General features: G+C 39.8%; 1 protein-coding gene across 5 annotated transcripts in view; it reads right to left on the reverse strand.

Moving 5' to 3' along the window:
* The window catches only part of TRIM2 (tripartite motif containing 2), a 130,703-nt gene that overhangs the window by 82,630 nt on the left and 30,720 nt on the right, over positions 1-17,353 (reverse strand). Inside the window, exon 1 of one of the 5 annotated variants that reach the window (XM_054824481.1) lies at positions 12,080-13,023. The exons of 1 other annotated variant lie outside the window; for it this stretch is intronic. The gene's annotated coding sequence lies outside the window, so the exon portion shown is untranslated. Of the gene's footprint in view, positions 1-9,324; positions 9,358-11,528; positions 13,024-17,353 lie in introns of those variants that run through there. 3 more of the 5 variants (XM_054824488.1, XM_054824482.1, XM_054824490.1) reach the window with 3 other exon arrangements.

The raw sequence follows: 17,353 nt of genomic DNA on the forward strand, positions 1-17,353 counted from the left end.
AACAAGAGCAAAGGATGCTCAGAGACCAGGAGGTATTTGCCCATCACAGGAAAAATGCTCAGATTAGCAATGCGGTGACCTTGGTTCAAAGAAAGCACTTTAATATGTGCCTTCCTTTTAAGCATACAAGAACTCCCGCTGATTTCACTGTCACATCAATGAGGTCAGCCATGGATTTAGTCAGGAACTAAAAGGAATTAACTCCCTTCACGCACACACACACACACTTACCCTGAATAATAGCCGGAGTGGTCTGCACCTCACAATGCAGATGTGACTTGTCCCTCCCCACTCCCAAGGTAGATCAGCAGTTTACCTCTCCTTGAATGAGATTACCCGTGCGTATGTCGTCTGTCTACTTGCTGAATCAGAGGGGAATACCAAGAAAAATGCAATACCCAGCTTACTTCTACACCTCCTTTCTACCCAGCAAGCCTAGTTAAAGCGTGCATGCGGAAACACTTAAATAATTTAAACACTTGAAACGGAACTGCAGAGGCACAACAAAGGACAGAATCATTCACTTCAATGAACAAATGCTTTTAAAAGATGGTGATGTGTACTTATAGAAGCCTACAAGCAAACACAACAGTCCAAGTTTTCAGTAATCTCATATAACAGGCTAGTAAGAGGCAATTTTGATGAATTCCAGGTATTCTCAAGTCAGGTTCCCAGTGATTGCCTATCCCCCTATAAAAATAGGGCCATGCTAGTTCTCAAGCAAAGCTCTGTTATAGAGGTATGCTGAACAGTAGGAGAGGGAAAGAAGACCTTAATATCAAAAGACATTACAAACTTTAGCCATGCAGGAGAACCCAATTAAAATATAAAAGTCCCCTGATTCAAGTAGCATATGGCTAAAGCTGTCATGTAATCAGAATCAAACCACTCATGTGTCTGGATTTAATTATGTCATGCCATTTTATAGCAGCCTAAGAAAACTGAACTGGGGGTAAAAACAATCCCAGAGTAATTCTTCAGTCAATCACACATATAAGAACCTGGGTAAAAATGGATAACAGACAATATCAGCAGACTGAGCACACACAGGTTCTTATTACAGGCAAGAACAACAAAAAGGTCTATAGACAAACAGCCCACCACAGAGTGAAAGCACCAATGCTATCACAAATTTCTGTATGCACTATAAAATTCAAGCAAATCTGCTAAACTAATGCATACTGAAAGAATGGAGTTCTGTTCAATATGCTCTCACTGATTTGAAAAGAAATTGAATTAATGGAATGCTAAAATGCTTCAGATATATATATATTGTTATGAGTTCTCCAGGTATTTAAAACAAATTCTCCATAAGAAAATATTTGTATGAAATTGTATGAAAACTGTTAGTTATGGGGGAAAGTCTACATAAGAACATACTTGCAATTAATATGGAAGTATAAAGGACATGACTAAGAATTAAACATTACATTCAATTTTTTATTCAATGTGAGTCTAAAATCAACTAAATAATATCTTTTTATTTGCAAACAAAAATGCCTAGATAAATTTCTTGCAAATTTCTTAACTGGGAGGAAGGAACTTAAAGTCTTTTGAAATATTTTCCAGCCAGCAAAGAAGTTTGGGAATATTGTATATTCTATCTCAAGCAAATAAAAAAAGAAAAAGGTATATGCAAAAGCAATACCAACGTTATCTAAACTAGTAAAGGTCTTCTGAAGATAGGCAGAATTAAATAAAATTAAAATCTCTATAACCTGGATTCAGCATCACTATATTTTTATAGTAATATGAAATCAGTTCCATCTCAGTCTGCTTTTCGTTCTATTTTTTAAACTGCCATTTAAAAAAATCCAAACACTTCTTTTAGCAATCAGGCTTCTTATTGTTCTAAAAATAATGAATATGCTGCCTCATTCCTTGAGCAAGGACTCCCTGATTTCTATTAAAACAGTCACAGCTGCCTGACTGCAGCCCAGAGCTCTACCAGGGCCTTTGTGTTGACACTGTCTACAACATGGATTAAGATTAAATTATAGCTTGCACACTGTGATTCTGTTTGCACGCAAGGAAGAAAATCTGTTGTGAGGCAATACTGCATAGTACCCAGTATCCGGATGAACAGCAGGCCTTGAAAATTTCTGTGCATTCACTTGTGCTTTTCTGCGTGCTTGTCGAGATCAGCAATGTGGCATGTTTCTTGCTTTGAAAGGATTGTTGTTTGCTCTTGGTTGCTTTCTGACTCCAGCTCAAGCTGAAAGAGACCTCACAGGAGGAGGCGATGATAATTGCAATATAATTGCTAAAAATAAGCAATTGGTTGGATTAACGCTGTTATTTTAAAGCTATATTTCTTGGCCATGTTAAGGACAGGTTAAAGACAGCAAAAAGCAGAAGCCAGCCAGAAAGGAAGCTTATCTTGCAGACAGTCTCACTGGCATCCCTAGATATGATGCCTAAAACAAAAGACATGTGAACCCCTTGATATTCCAGAGGATTCAAGAGTGGTAATGGCACAATTCAGAGTAACAGGACACAGGCACTCTGTAAAGGAAATATATATTCTGCAGATTCAAAAATCTGCTTAACTTCTGAATGAAGGAAAAAGTTAAATTTTCCCAGTAGTATTTAAAAAAATGAAACTGAAGACATATGGACCAGCCTTTTTGCCTTTCACTTCCTTTCTCATCCACAGTAATCTCAGCCTCTACAGCAAGTCCCAACACCAGTTTTTAGAAGGGGAAGAACCCCCAGAGATATTTTATACCATCCTCAACAGAATTAACTACCATTCAGATTTTTTCCTAAGAAATCTTGTTACAGCTATACTGAAGAACCTCCTTGCTACGTGAAGGTACCAACTGCCATGCTGTCTGCCCAAAGCAGCATTTTGTTGTCAATTGTGCATTTTTAGTGCATTTTGATAGTATCACCTGTAAGCATGGTAATTTCATATTTCTCCGTTAAGTGACCCTGCTTTCAGCAGTTAATAGATTGACAGCCTTTAGTGGCTGGGGTGAAATTTTTCATGCTAGATGTTTGCCTCATTAAAAAAAATAAATAAATCAGCCAAAATCATTGAGTCATTTCTGAGAACAAGACTAAGAAAAATCAGAATGCTTTGCATCATAAAAATTCCAGTGCCTTTATTTGAGCACCATTTAAATTCCCTGCTTTGCAGTAGGAGCCTGAATACTAAACAATAGGGAGAGGCTTTATGCCAGAGAATGTCTTTTTTAAAATCACATGAATATGTACACTAACCTCACTATGTCCTGATGCATGTTCACTTGGGAGATGAAATTTTGATGCAGTATAGGCAGCTTTCTTTCTGTCCTTTCCTAGTGTTTGTGTAACATACCTCTGATACTCTAATATTATTTTTTTTTATGCTGAGGATGTATTGATATAAGTACGTTTGTAGCTATTGATGTTTAGTATTATTTGACACTCATTAACAGAATTACAGAACCACAGAATGGCTCAGGGGGGAAGGATCTTCTGGAGGTGATCTGGTCCAACCCCCCTGCTCAAGCAGGGCCACCTAAAGCTGGCTGCTTAGGACCATGTCCAGTCAGGTTTTTAGTATCTCTAAGACTGGAGACTCTACAACCCCTCTGGGCAACCTCTGCCAGTGCTCAGTCACTCTCACAGTTTCCTGTGATGCTTCCTGATGTTCGGACAGCACCTCCTGTTTTTCAGTTTGTGCCCATTGTCTCTCGCCCTGTCACTGGGCACCATTGAAAAGAGCCTGGCTACATCCTCTTTGCACTCTCCCTTCAGGTTTTTGTACACATTGATGAGATCCTCCCTGAGCCTTCTCTTCTCCAAGCTGAACAATGCCAGCTCTCTCAGCCCTTCCTCATAGGAGAGAAGGTCCCATCCCTTTATCATCTTCATGGCCCTTTGCTGGACTCTCCAGTATGTCCATCTCTCTCATATACTGGGAAGCCCAGAACTGGACACAGCACTCAAGGTGTGGCCTCACCAGTCCTGAGGGGAAGGATCACCTCCCTCTGTCTGCTGGGAGCACTCCTAATGCAGCCCAGGGTATCATTCACCTTCTTTGCTGCAAAGGTACTGATATTTGAAGAAAGCCTGCTTTGGGATGCCAGCTTTTGATGCCAATTAAAGACTTGTGTCCTCATTGTAAAAACAGGTAATGGGGTAATGGGTCAAATTCCAACCGTTTTTCTTGTCCATCTACAAACCACTATGACCTCTACAATTTATAAGAATAACACACACCTGGATTTGGGCACAAAATTTTTGGTCAAAGAGAATGGAACAAATCTCTAGAAGAGATTAGGTGAGACCAAACAATGCACACATTTCTTTTGTGAAAAGTCCTTTCTTCTCCATTCATAAGACATTTCTCCCCTCCTATGTAGCAAGCCTCAATCAATGATTACAAAGAAAAGACTGACAACATGTAAAGTCGTAAAAATAGAAACCTCATCTAGGTAGATATTTTGTTTCAAGGAATAAAAAAAATATCAAATACTCTGTGAAGTCCTGTAGAGATATCAGTACTGCAGTCAAATTTACATAAAAGGTTGCACCAGAGATGGCCTTAAGGATAAACCTTGCAGCAGAGGAAGATATTAAACAAGACACATCAAACCCAGTTCAATAAAAGAGGACAGACTGAATTCACAAGGCACTGAAGAAAACTCTCTGGTATGAAGATTAGTATTCCCATGGACAGCTCTCTCAGAAGACAGTACCTTTACATATCGTCCTACAAAAATTCTCAAAAACATGAAATACTGCTCTTTTTATTGTATATTGTACTAACACTATTTCCTCACTGTCAGGCTTGTTCCTTCCCTATTTACATCTATGTTAGCCAGCTCAAGACCTTATGGTGGTCAAGATTTGCAGGTGAGCAATAGCGGAAGGTCTTGGTCCAGACACAGCCAGTGGAATCTGTTCAGTGAATGAAGCCAAGCAAATGGAAAAAAGAGACTCCCCTGTTACTGTATTTCTCTGAGTTGGCTCTTAGTGGGATCATGCTTTGTCTATAGCAAATAAAATGGCCAAGAATTGTTAGTAGCAACAATTAAACCATTCATTGTGCCTTTTGGAAAATGACGGATGGAGTTTCTTGTACCATCCACACCCCAGCTGCACTCTTTATCAATTCCTCCTTCATGAAAGTTGTGCCGTTCGAGCATCTGTTCTGAATCAGTAGATAAACAAACCACTCTGGACTTCTTTGTACACATACCCATTGACAGTCCTGTAAAGAGACAGCAACCCATTGACCTAGAGAATTGCACTGTCAGTGTGATAGGCAGCCCTACACCTACTTTTACTCTCCATACCTGATTAAACCAATCAGTTGAAGGGCTCTCTTTATAAACACCTTTATTTAGAAGCACAGAAGATGACATAGTGATGTTGTGCCACTTGCTGCTCTGGCAACACTCAAACTTTCCTCAGCAACAAATGGGGAAGCAGGAAAAGGCTTTCCAGACAATAGGGTCAGAGTAGTGTAGGGTCTCTGCTGCTGAAAGGTCTAAGCAGTGTTTTCCCAGCTCCCTAAATCAGGGCTGCATAACATCAGCTCTGATTTCTCCTAGGGCTACCTGGCTGAAGATCAAGGAGCAAAGAGCTTTCTTCTTTCTGCCCTTCACAGTACTTGCAATCAGGTGAGGTCCTCTCTGTGTCTAACTGCCCTCGCATCTTCAAGAATAAAGCAAAGCAAAACTTTTCAGAAGACATTTTAAGGACAGAACCATATTTTAAAAGCATTACCCCAAGCTAATGATGTGGCCTTTTGTTGCCTCAAGAGGATAAACTCACACTTCCTGAGAAATAAAAACAACTGTTTTGCATGGTGGTCCTCTCTGATGCTGACGAAGCAATGAACATTTCTGGAAAAAGCAATTAGCTGCAATTATTATTTCAGTGCATGAAAAATCAAGGTCAGAACCAAAGCAAACCATCACGAGTCTCCTAATAATTACAATGAAAGTAATTACTTATTTTCTCATCAATAATTATTGATTTCTAGAAGGCTTCCAATGTCGATAGTGTGGTGTTCATTATAAACACTATACAAAGCTATCCATGTTAGAAGATTCATTCTGTTAACTCTCAACATGCTTTTAAAAACAAAAAAAGCTGAACAAATTCTCTGTTTCTCATTTTAAATTGCACAATCTTAATTTTATAGAGGAAAAGAGTACTTGGGCTATTCCACCCGGTAGGAACACTGATGGTTGGAAGTCCCTTTGGGGTAAAATTTTGCCATGAGAATATGCAGTATGAGTTACATTCACTTGTAGGATGGCTATGTCTTGGCCCAAGGTTAATATGTATATTGCCCTGGGAACTCAAAACATGCTAAAATAATTGGGGTGTTAGTTGATTTAATTCTTTAATCAATTTTCAGCCTCATTACTTCACTTTTACATAGCAATTACCTAATGCCTCAGCATTAACTAATGACTAATTTAAAATCTGAGGGGTACACATACTGTAACAAAGCCGTAACAACCTATGGATTCAGATATGTCAGTAGAGCAACACTCAGAATGTCAAGGGAGTGGATTTCAACATCTTCTCTCAAAAAACTAGCCCTGCCACCTAGGAGGAAATACTTCTCTGCATCCTGCCAAGACAGAGCCAAAGACACATATTTCAGTGAACATATTCCCTTCCAAAGAAGAACAGAAGCTGGTTCATTACAATGCATTCAAAAGAGGTATCTCACTTTCAGTCTGTAGACTCTTGCAGTTCTTAAAAAGGCTCCTTGCATGAATGAATTCCCACTGAATTGAAGGGGAAGGGGGAAACAACAGAAAAAGTGTTTAACTTTTTTGAATGACATCCTTAGATATGTAAAGGAGACTGAGAAGTATTGAAGCCTTTAAATTAAGACTACCCGTCTTTCTAAAAGATAAACAAGCTGCAGTGATTTGGTTAGTTCTGATTTACTGCCCTTAAAACTAGGTCCTTACTTTCAGGAATGCTTTGAAATACATGAATGATAGGACAGGATTTCAGAATGTTCTTAACAGTAATCCATACCGCTCCTGGGGATAAATTATTTTGCCTTTGACCTTCTAGCTTATCCGTTTGGGAATCACATTATTGTCTCATAAAAATGAGGCACCTGTCTTAATATTCCTGAACTAATGAGTTCTGAAAAATCCTTTCAAAGTACTAGCTAACCAGATTGATAAACTACTGCTTTATCCATCCAGATCAAGCTGGATTTACGATTAATTGCATACTTGCAAATAATCTTTCAGACTGTTTTATTCATTGTTCCCTGTATGCATAAAAAAACCCACCCAACAAATAAACACAGACAGACATTTGATGAGTACAATAGCCCTTCATGTTTGTCCACTTGCATTTGTTTAGGTTCTCAACTGCATTATGGAAGGGACAACAGTGCCACTGTCAGAATATATTTAAATTTTGGCTGACACCAATGCCCACTGTTAGTTTTTAATATGTCACCACGGTTATACAAGTTGCAGTGTCAATGCAAAAAGAGAGATTACTGCAAAGTATAGTTTCAAACTGAAATTAAAAAATCTTGGGGAATTCAAGGTATTGTATCTTTCCAACTGCAACATGGCCCTCTGGGATCCTTTAGATTTTTTTATTCCTGCATATACAACCAGCGTTATGACCTCATAATAAAAATGGCACTTAGAAATCATAGTCGTTTGCACAATATAAATTTCCAGAAAGAATAATCATGCCGTTTTGCTCAGTTATGTCAGTTACATTGCTCAGTTAAGTTATAGCTTGTATTCACATACTTCAGCCTTGCCTCATGAAGGATGATCTGAAGAATGTACAAACTGAATAAATGAAATTCCTTCAGAATGGAATAGTGTATTATAGTATGGCTTGTAAACTAGAGAGTTCTTCCAACTGATTTCAGATGGCAGATTCAGTCCTAGTTTACAGGTATAAAAACTACTTACACTGTACCATTCAAACAAAAGGCAGCAGAAAAGGTGATGTTAGCAGATGTGTGACTTCTCCTGAAATCTACTTGTAAGATGGGTAAGGAGCAGAGAGATGGGAAAAATGTGTCTTACAGAAAATACAGATGAAGACTCTCATCCCATATTATGATCCCCACTATTCAGCTGCCTGAATCACAGTACGTGGTCCATGATGAGTCAATTAACCACTGACAGTCAGGTGTCATGTTGCTGTTATTTCATGTCAATAATTAACATTGAAATTTAGATCCTGTAAATAACCACAGGTAAACATGCTTTGTTAAGCTTAATAATGAATATTATTACCTTTGTAATTAAGTTTATCATGAGCCTTATTAATTTAGTAATTGACAATAGTGTCTTAATGATTTTAAGGGGAATCTTCATCAGTGATCCACAACTATTTTGTAATTATAGTCATGTTTTGGTCAGTTGAGTTAATTTCAATTAATATTCTTCATTAACTTAATAGTTAAACATTAACAGCCTAAGGGAGATACTCCAAGCGAATCAGTAAGACAACTTTGAAATAAGGTCACAGTAAGGATATGTCATTTTCTTATTTTAATTACATGCAGTTTAAAGCACCATCTCTAGGCAAACTCTGGTATCCTGATGATATTCAGTTATAACATACTACAGACATCTATATTCTGAATTCAGATAAAAAGCCAAACAAGAAAGGTGGTAAGAGTATGATAAGGGGATATTACTTTGTTTTTAAAACAGCTTGTAAGTAATCTGGGGCACAGGATTACCTTCTGTTTCTATACAGTACCTAGCTCAGTGACCTTCCAATAAAAGTGTTCCTAGATGCTACGGAAATAGTAAAGAGTAATAGTAATATAAATGCAGAATAAAATGATAATACCATTGGTGCCAGTCAGAATTTCATATCAGGTGTAATGAACTGATCTGACACTGCACAGTTTCTTAGGAAACAAACAAGCCCTGTATAATTGGATTTAAAAGAAATTACAGCTGCTGATGAATATATTCCGCTATTTTCCTCAGAGTTTTTCTTCATCCAAAGCCCACAGAAAACAGCAGCATCCCGATTTTATTTTTTCTGTAACATTATCAAGGATGACTAAATAGATTGTGCCTACATGCGGTTTGCTGTTTGAAGATCAAAATCCAAAACTCAGCCTAGGTATCTGTGTTGTGATGTTACATTAATTGGTACCTCAGTTACCTTTTTATTCCTCAACTAGATGAGCACAATGTTTATCTTCCAAACAGATTTTTAAGTCTTAGTAAGTCTCAAATCATAGAAATGCTTGTGGCAAAGCAGACAGAAATTTGAAGACAGGAGGAAGGGGGAAAGGAAGGGAAGGAGGAAGGTTTAATTTCTGCAAGATGTTTATGGGAATTTGTCCTTACCTACCTCATTTGCTTCATAATTCTTCATGTAGGGAATTAGGAGAAAGGAGGAGTGATCACGGAATATTGACTGGAAAGAAAAGACCAACATGGAGACTTAGTCTTTCCTCTGACTACAGAAGAGAGAAGGTGCTCATGGAATGCAGTGTTCTAAGTTTTAAAGGGCAGCAGGGGCAGGACACATTTCCTCTAGGAGTAGAAGTGAAGAAACTGAAACATAGTTACAAAAAGTTGCTTGCTTGTAGTAAGAGAGAGAACTTGGAGTGACACAGAACTCCCATCTTGAAAGGGAAGAAAAAAAGGAAAGAAACACTAGAAAGGAGTATATTCTTTTTCAGCTTCTTGGTAAGTAACAATGGATTTGGGACCATTAAATCTGGCCATTGACTGCTTTGCAGGGGTTACCTGTGTTGGCAGCTGACCCTATGCTTTGCATGGAGAATGCTGAGAATTCTCTTAAACTGGCCAGACAAGACTGGTGTGGTGCAGTCACTGGTGTACCCTTTCTTATTCTCCAAGAACCACAAGGTGAACAGGTTAGTTCCCTGATCAGCCATGCACACTGCCTGGCTTTCCTACCAGCCAAGGTAAAGGATCAGGCAGTTTCACACCTCCCAGAAACGTTTGGGGGGCAGGGAACCAACAAGGCAGGCAATCACAGTGTCACTGATCTCTTTATCAGGGGGTAAAGGTATCTGAGAAGCTGATACACCAGTGAGCATAGGAATCCTCACACCTCGGTGCCTTCAAAGAAAGTTACAAAGCATTGATGCATGTAATAGTAAATGAGGTTTCAGCTCAGGGCTGCAGCACCAAGAACTGCAGGGGATTGTTTAATATTCAGTGAGCATATGCCTACAAAGTCAGTGCACACGCTATCAGAATTTCAGCATGCTGCTGCGCATCAATGAACTTTGCTTAGGCTTCATCAGGATCCATTTACATTGTAGATAAAAGATTTTGGAAGGAAAAATGGTATACGATGCAAAGTGCAAAAGAAAAGGCAAAAAGCTGCTTTTCTGGACATTCATCAGGAAGATCCCCAAGCAGATTTTAAATAAAACATCCCTGAAATTTTCCATCCATGTCCCAAATCTTCCCAGAAGAACGTCTGAAATTATTCAGGACACATACGAATAATTTCTCTACATTTTAGGGACTTAGGCAGGGGCTTTCAACATTTAATCCAGGCAAGCAGTGGATTAACTGCCTTCAGCTGAAAGCCTGACAGCTGACAACTCTTCCCCACGCACATGGCATTTGATGTCTGCCATTTTAATATTTTGACATTTTTGTGTGACACATTGTCCTGAAAGGTCACCACTTGTCTCAGCAGTTGGCTGGCTGCCACTCAGGCTTGGGAAGCTTAGCTCCACAGCTGTCATCAAAAATGACCGCTTTCACAGTTAAACTTCAGGGAAGCTATGAATTTCTCACTGTGTGTGAGGGGAAAAAGGAGACAAGAAAAAGGAAAGAGAAGCTCCAAAATCACCTTTTGCTCACTACAATGAAGACAGGCACTTCTACATGTGTCTGTAAGGTGAGGCTGAAGAATTGCAAAAGGAGCTTATAAACAACAGATTGACGAAACATACCTGTGTTATAGCAGCGTTATCAAGGGAGTAATACCATGAAAGTGTTTAGCCCTTCTGTGCAGCAAACAACATAACATACGTACTCTCTCCCTAGTCACTTAATGGCAGTCGCCTGTTAACTGTGATAATGACATTTTCACGTGCCTCATAAAAAGCTTACAGTACCACAACGGTCCCTAAGAAATAAGAAAACCTGTAAATAAAGCAAGAAACACGATGTGGCAACACAAACAAACCGGCTATAGCTTGCGTTTCTTGTGCAATTATCTGACATTTATACTTGGTACTGCTCACAGGCTGTTTTCAATAAGCAGATTTCATTCATAGCACAGTAAGAATTCACTAGCCATAAACTCAATAGGACAATGGCACTACAGAAGCTTTGAATTAGAAAGGAGAATAAAAACCAAGATGCTGTTTCTTCAATGCTATGAGACCAAAAAACACTAACAAATACCAATTCTCTTCCTTACAGTATCACCACAACACTGAGAAACCTTCAAGTCCGCTGCTTCCCAGCCACCTTACTATCCTGCCTTCATGCCACATAGCAGATAAAGATCATCTTTATGTACAGACAGAGTGAGATTGGTGAAAAACATGCATTGCTCACCGTGCTATGTTCATTGTTCTTATCAGGTCAGATGCAGACTTACTGGTGCCCCTTATGATGACTGTTTGCGCTTCTGATAATAAAGTACTGTCGAGTTTCTTAATGAAAAGTCCAGGTTTACATTTATTGATTTTTAAAGAAAAGATTCCAGGTGAAAAATACCATGGCAGATTTCTCTCCTATGCGTTCACAAGCCGACTATTACTGCTGAAGTATGTTTCTCGCTCTATATCTAACATTATCTAATCTAAGCAGAAAACCATCTCTCTAGAAGTGACTCCTGGATTTGCTTGGCTTCTCCCCTCACAGACAAAGTGGCAATCAGACATCCCAAAAATCAACACACACAACTGCAAACTATTTGTTCCGGAAAGCTTCCACGCATCCCTTTCCCTCAGTAGCTCTTCCACTGAAAGCCAGAACAATACTGCAGAGAAGCTTTCCCTGACAGGATGTTTTCAGCTTTCATCTCTCTGCTTTTTCAAGCAGAACACTGAGGTAGAAACTCTAATTAGCAATCTGAAAGCAGCACACAGGCAAAGAATACTTACATTTGCAACTGTATTTGTGATATTTGTGCACTGATCCAACGACTGGTGATTACAAAGAAGAGAAAGAGCTTTTTAGGCTGCCTTTCAAGCCTCGCAGCAGTGAAAAGAAGGCTGTTATCTGAAAGCTACTCATTTTCTATATGCTGTGCTCTCCTTGCTTCCCATGTGCATACAACACAGCTGCCAGATTTAATAACCATGTCAGCCTGCTTTCCTCATAAAGCAGCAGAGAGATGACAGGATGAAGATGAAGTAGCCAGCGCGTTAATCTGTAGTTATGGCTGCACTAAGCCTTGAATGAATGTCATGATTTTATTGCCCTTGAAGAAAAAAAAACAAAAAACAAAAAACAACACTATTTGTGAAAAAAATGTGCAAAAAGCTTTCAGAAATATTAATCCATACTTGCCTCAGTGACATTAAAGTACATGACAGAAATGTTCTTTTCTTCTCAGTTAACAAATCCTAGGACTTGAGTTAATTCCTACTACGTCCTGATCTTTCAGAATCCATTTGTCCTAGCAGTACACGCGTGTAGCCCAAAAGAACAAAACCATTAACTGACAAATTAGCCTAGCTTCATTCATTTTCCAATTCCTCTCTAGAAGGAAGTATTTCCATACCTGTCTGTGCTGACTTCTTTCAGGACAAAAAAAGGTTAATAAAAAAGGGGGAAAATTCTCATTTACCATTTAAATTGTCCCCCGCACAGTGGTTCCTAGAGCACTACACTTTAGTGTCTGATGTGGTCAGTTCACTGCCAAGGTGGAGCATTGCCATACCTCCAGCTGCAAAACCAGTTCCATGTGAGGGAAGGGTGGCCAGAGTTTACATGACAAGAGAAGGTGCCAGTCGCACGATCAAAACCACCAAACTAAAAATAAACCCAGAAATGTTCAGTTGAATTTGCAACAGCACGGGGATGCCGCAGAGATCATATGACATCTGTGCGCGTCTTTTTCTTTCTCTCATTTATATTCCCTTCACTCCCCTTGGAGGCACCTGTCTCAGCGGGGAGTGGTTTCTGTGGAAACTATGGACAGTCAGTTTTACCCTCAGAGAAACTGTTACTATGGCAACCTTACATAATGTATATGGCCTAGATTCTTTTTTAAAATAATCTAACACTGAAATTCTCATTATGAAATTAGAGCTGATTTGTCTGGGGGGCAAGAAATACAGTTATTTAAAAATTGCATTAGAAATGTAGGATACAAAACCCCAAATGGTATTACAAATTAAATGAGAGTGTAGGGGGCACTGTCATTACGTCACTCACAAAGACAAAATTATTTGTAAATTCCAGTAAACGAGGTCTATTATTTAGCATTTGTGGGAAGCAAGGAGGAAGGGAAGCATTTACTTGACATTATGGCTCAACATAACAATCAATACTGCAATCTTAGAGAGTAGAGGTTTTTTCTGTGTGTTTATTCTTCCAGCAACCAGGACCTCACTTAATGACATAAGCCCAAACACTGCTTACATCTACCCCCTTCAAAACTGAAATATTTCAAAGTCAGTTATTCTACACAATGAAATTCTGCTACATTAAAACTCGAGGAAGTGCCTGAAAAGAGCTGTATGAGTCAGTGAGGCATAGCATGCAGTGGAGCGGAAGCAGAAAAGGCACACTGCTGCTTATAGGACTTCACTCTCAGCTCAGAGGAGACAAACCTGCCCACAGCCTCGGTGGGGAGGGCAGATCTGTCAGATCATATCAGGGAGACAGGAAGGTTATGGCTCTGGTAATGGGGCTGGGTGGGGTGAGGGAGGTCTGCCTTCTAAGCCAGCAGCTGAAGACCTGCCTGGGTTGGCAATGACATGAGCTGGTAGTCACGTCACAGATGTTTTGTGACCCCTGTGAAATGGGTAGGTAGATGTCTCCCCTCCCTTGCCTATCTGCAGCCACCCTTGCACATAACCCTTTTATCAGTAATACAAATCAAAAGTCAAATAGTTAAGAAGCCAAAGCTACCTGTTTAACTCGACACAAAATCAGTGATTTCAGTTTGAAAACTATTGTTGGGGGAACTTCAGTAAAACCCTACTTCTGGGGTATCTGTGTTGCAACTAGGTGGATCAAGATGTCTCCTGACCTGTCAAACTTTTATTAGCATGAACTACATTAATATACATGGGGACTGATTTTTCTTCTCCACTCCTATTCAGAAGAACAACAAGAGAGAGCACCCTGCCTACAGAACATTTCCCCAAACCTTACGCAAGGTCCTCCTACACTCCACTGTGCAAAGGGGCTCTCCAGGTGGGACAAACCAGGTGGGAAGCATTGCTTCAAACCGCACAGCATTTACATTCCTTTCTTGTGTAGTGGAGACACTTTTACAACGGAGACTCACGTTGCATGAAGGTGAAGTGTTGTTTGGGATGTTGCTTCTCCAAGCAGGTGTTCAAGAACCAAGACCAGGGTTTCACAAAAAACCTGCTGGTGCCACAAGTGATGGGACATTCTCTAAATCAAAATCCCACAAAGGGGTTTCCCTGTACTGGGAAAAGTTTGACTTTTAAATTAAAGAAGAAAACTTCTCCATAAATTGCATTGAATACCCAAACCTACACAGGAGATCTACTCTGACAATCACAGAGTACTATTTTGTCAGAGGCTGTGTACACACACCTTTTTGTCTGTGAAACTCAAGTGTTATATGAAGATGTGAAAGCATTAAACGTTATCTCTCTTTTACACAGAAAAACAAAGCAGGTGTGGTGGATGGTGTTAACTTCAACTGGGTTTGAGAAAGTTCAGCACCACCAGGATACACTCTGCACCTTACATGACTGAAACTTTTATGGTTTATCAAACATCACATTCCCAGTCAAACATTACACAGGAGTCAAGCCTCCCCTGACGTTTGACTTTTGAACCCCAGGGCTCTCATGTTCTATCCACAGGACATACCAACCACAATGTGTTAACAAACAATCTTTTGCCTTCTAAAACTAAAAAATTAAAATAAAACAAAAAATTAATCTTCTATACAAAGTTAGACAAATAATTAGACAATGTCTAGTGAAACACGTGTTTAGTGGCCCTAGGAAAGACAATATATACAAAAGAAAAGCACTAAAATTAAGATTCCTTAAGATTAGAAAGCGCTAAGCTGTCACTTAAACTCACGTAGTTCTGACATTTTTGCTACGTAAAACCTTGAACTTCAAAGAGTACCTTGCACAAAGACAGCAACATGGACAAATTGAGAAATTAATATTATAACAAGGTAAAGCAATGAAGTTAATAATAGCTTATTTTAGAAAAAGAAGCAAACACCTGACACAGATTGAGAAGGCTCAACTACTTTTCATAGCTGTGCCAACTCTCCCAACATAGAAAAGCATAGCACAGCACAGCAAAAGCCAACTTGGTTATATGGCTTCTGGACTGGGCTAAGTAACATCTAGACAGCACAGCGAGGAAGCAGCATGAGCTTGGATCCCTCTCCATTTATCTGTGTAAATGTTCTGTGTGTATCCAATTCATGGACACTTGCGGCTTCCTCAAGCATAGGACAGGGTGTTTGGGCACCAACCTCAGGAGCAGGCATCTCACTAGTACCAGTGTACTTCCAGTAAGTTAACCTACAGCACTTACATTTCTTACCTTAAACTCTGCCTTTAGCTACCTGGGGATCCCAAGTTACCCGGATTTCTGATCACACTGTGATCAGGGACCTGGCTGAGATACTGCTGAGAAGGCAGTTAGTCTAACAAAAGAAAGATTTGCATTCACAGCAGGACTCAGGCACAGAGAGAGGCAGCTGTAACCTGTGAACTTGCTGTTAGTTTCCTTCCAGCAGGGAGTTAACTCACTCCAGGAGTCTAAGCTTCTCTTGACAGCCCAAGATCTGCAATAATGGGCTCTCAGTGAATATACTCAGAAAAAAATGTAATTGAGCTGTTATGACCTGGGCATTGTTTGGTGCACGTCACTGAACATGATAGCAACCCCACAGCCTACCATACAGCTGAGAAAAGCAGGCTTCCAGTGGTTATTTAAAATGGCATCCACCTATTCCAGCAGTATTTATTATATGTTTCCCTGCATCTCTTCCCATGTCATTACATCAAGCCTATGAAAAAATACATTAACAACACAACATTACATATGGCTTTGCTCAGAGATAGAGACAAGTGTCAGCAGAAACCCTATGTAGCATATTGCATTATTTATTCCAAAATAAATCTCCAGTCAACACACCACCTCACTTACGTCCATGCGAGGCTTTTACACAGACAAGTTACTTACGTTTTCAGGGTATTGACTGCTCAGATTTATACTGCTTTTGATACCGCAATCTCTTTCCTCCCATGGTCCTATTATAGAGAAAGGGTCCTCCTTTCTATCTACTTGGATTGACATGGTTGGGATGAGAAAAAAATTCTTAGCAGTAAATAAAGGGAGAGACAGATTCATAAAGAGGCACAGGCAGGGGTGTCAGTTCCTAACCACAGGGTGCCTTGCAGTCTGCAGATCCCCCTGCCAAGAGTTCTGTGATGAAGCAATCCACAGGAATGACACCCACAAAAGCCAGCACATTAGCACAGAGCTGCCTAACTTAGCTACTGCAAAATGAGAAGATCTTAAACTCTCCCCATGAACTTGGTATCCTCATCTGGGCTGCAGGAAAATGTCCATCCAACTGGGATTCATACATACCCCTTCTCTTGAGTTAAATTCCCTTTTTCACAAAAGCTGACTGGGGAAGAGATGAGAGGTGATTACAGTACTCAAGAGATGACAGATTATGGCTCAAATCTACTAGCAGCCAGATGAAAGTTTAACCAACATTCCCTTATTTAATCCTAACTTTTTAGGTTATTCTAAGGTAGGAATCCTCCTGAAGCTGCTGTCCTGATATTACTAAATAACAAAGGGAGTGAGGGAGAGAGCAAAGACCACTGTGTAGTCTAGTAGTCTGGCTGTTAAGCCACTAACCTTGAAAATTCAATCTCTGCTTCAGTAATCGGCTGTTCATTAGGAGTAGAATCAGGTTGCTGCGTCCTTGATGGCAGGAGCTATTTTGTTGGGGTAAACAGGTGGTTTCTGAGCTCTGCCAGACTAATCGCTTCAGAGAAGACAGGCACAGAGTGTCTTCCGTGATGGTCCTGACATGTCTAGGTAGGACGGAGATGCCTAGTTGCTCAGCCCTTGCTGCTATTTAGCATCTCCAGATGCCCGGGTTACATGGCAGGTTTCAAAGACCTACATTTCTGCCTGAAGTGTTTAAGGTGGCCATTAGGTACTTAAAGCCATGT

The sequence above is a fragment of the Grus americana genome, chromosome 4 (assembly GCF_028858705.1).
Source record: "Grus americana isolate bGruAme1 chromosome 4, bGruAme1.mat, whole genome shotgun sequence".
In the NCBI taxonomy this organism is placed as follows: domain Eukaryota; kingdom Metazoa; phylum Chordata; class Aves; order Gruiformes; family Gruidae; genus Grus; species Grus americana.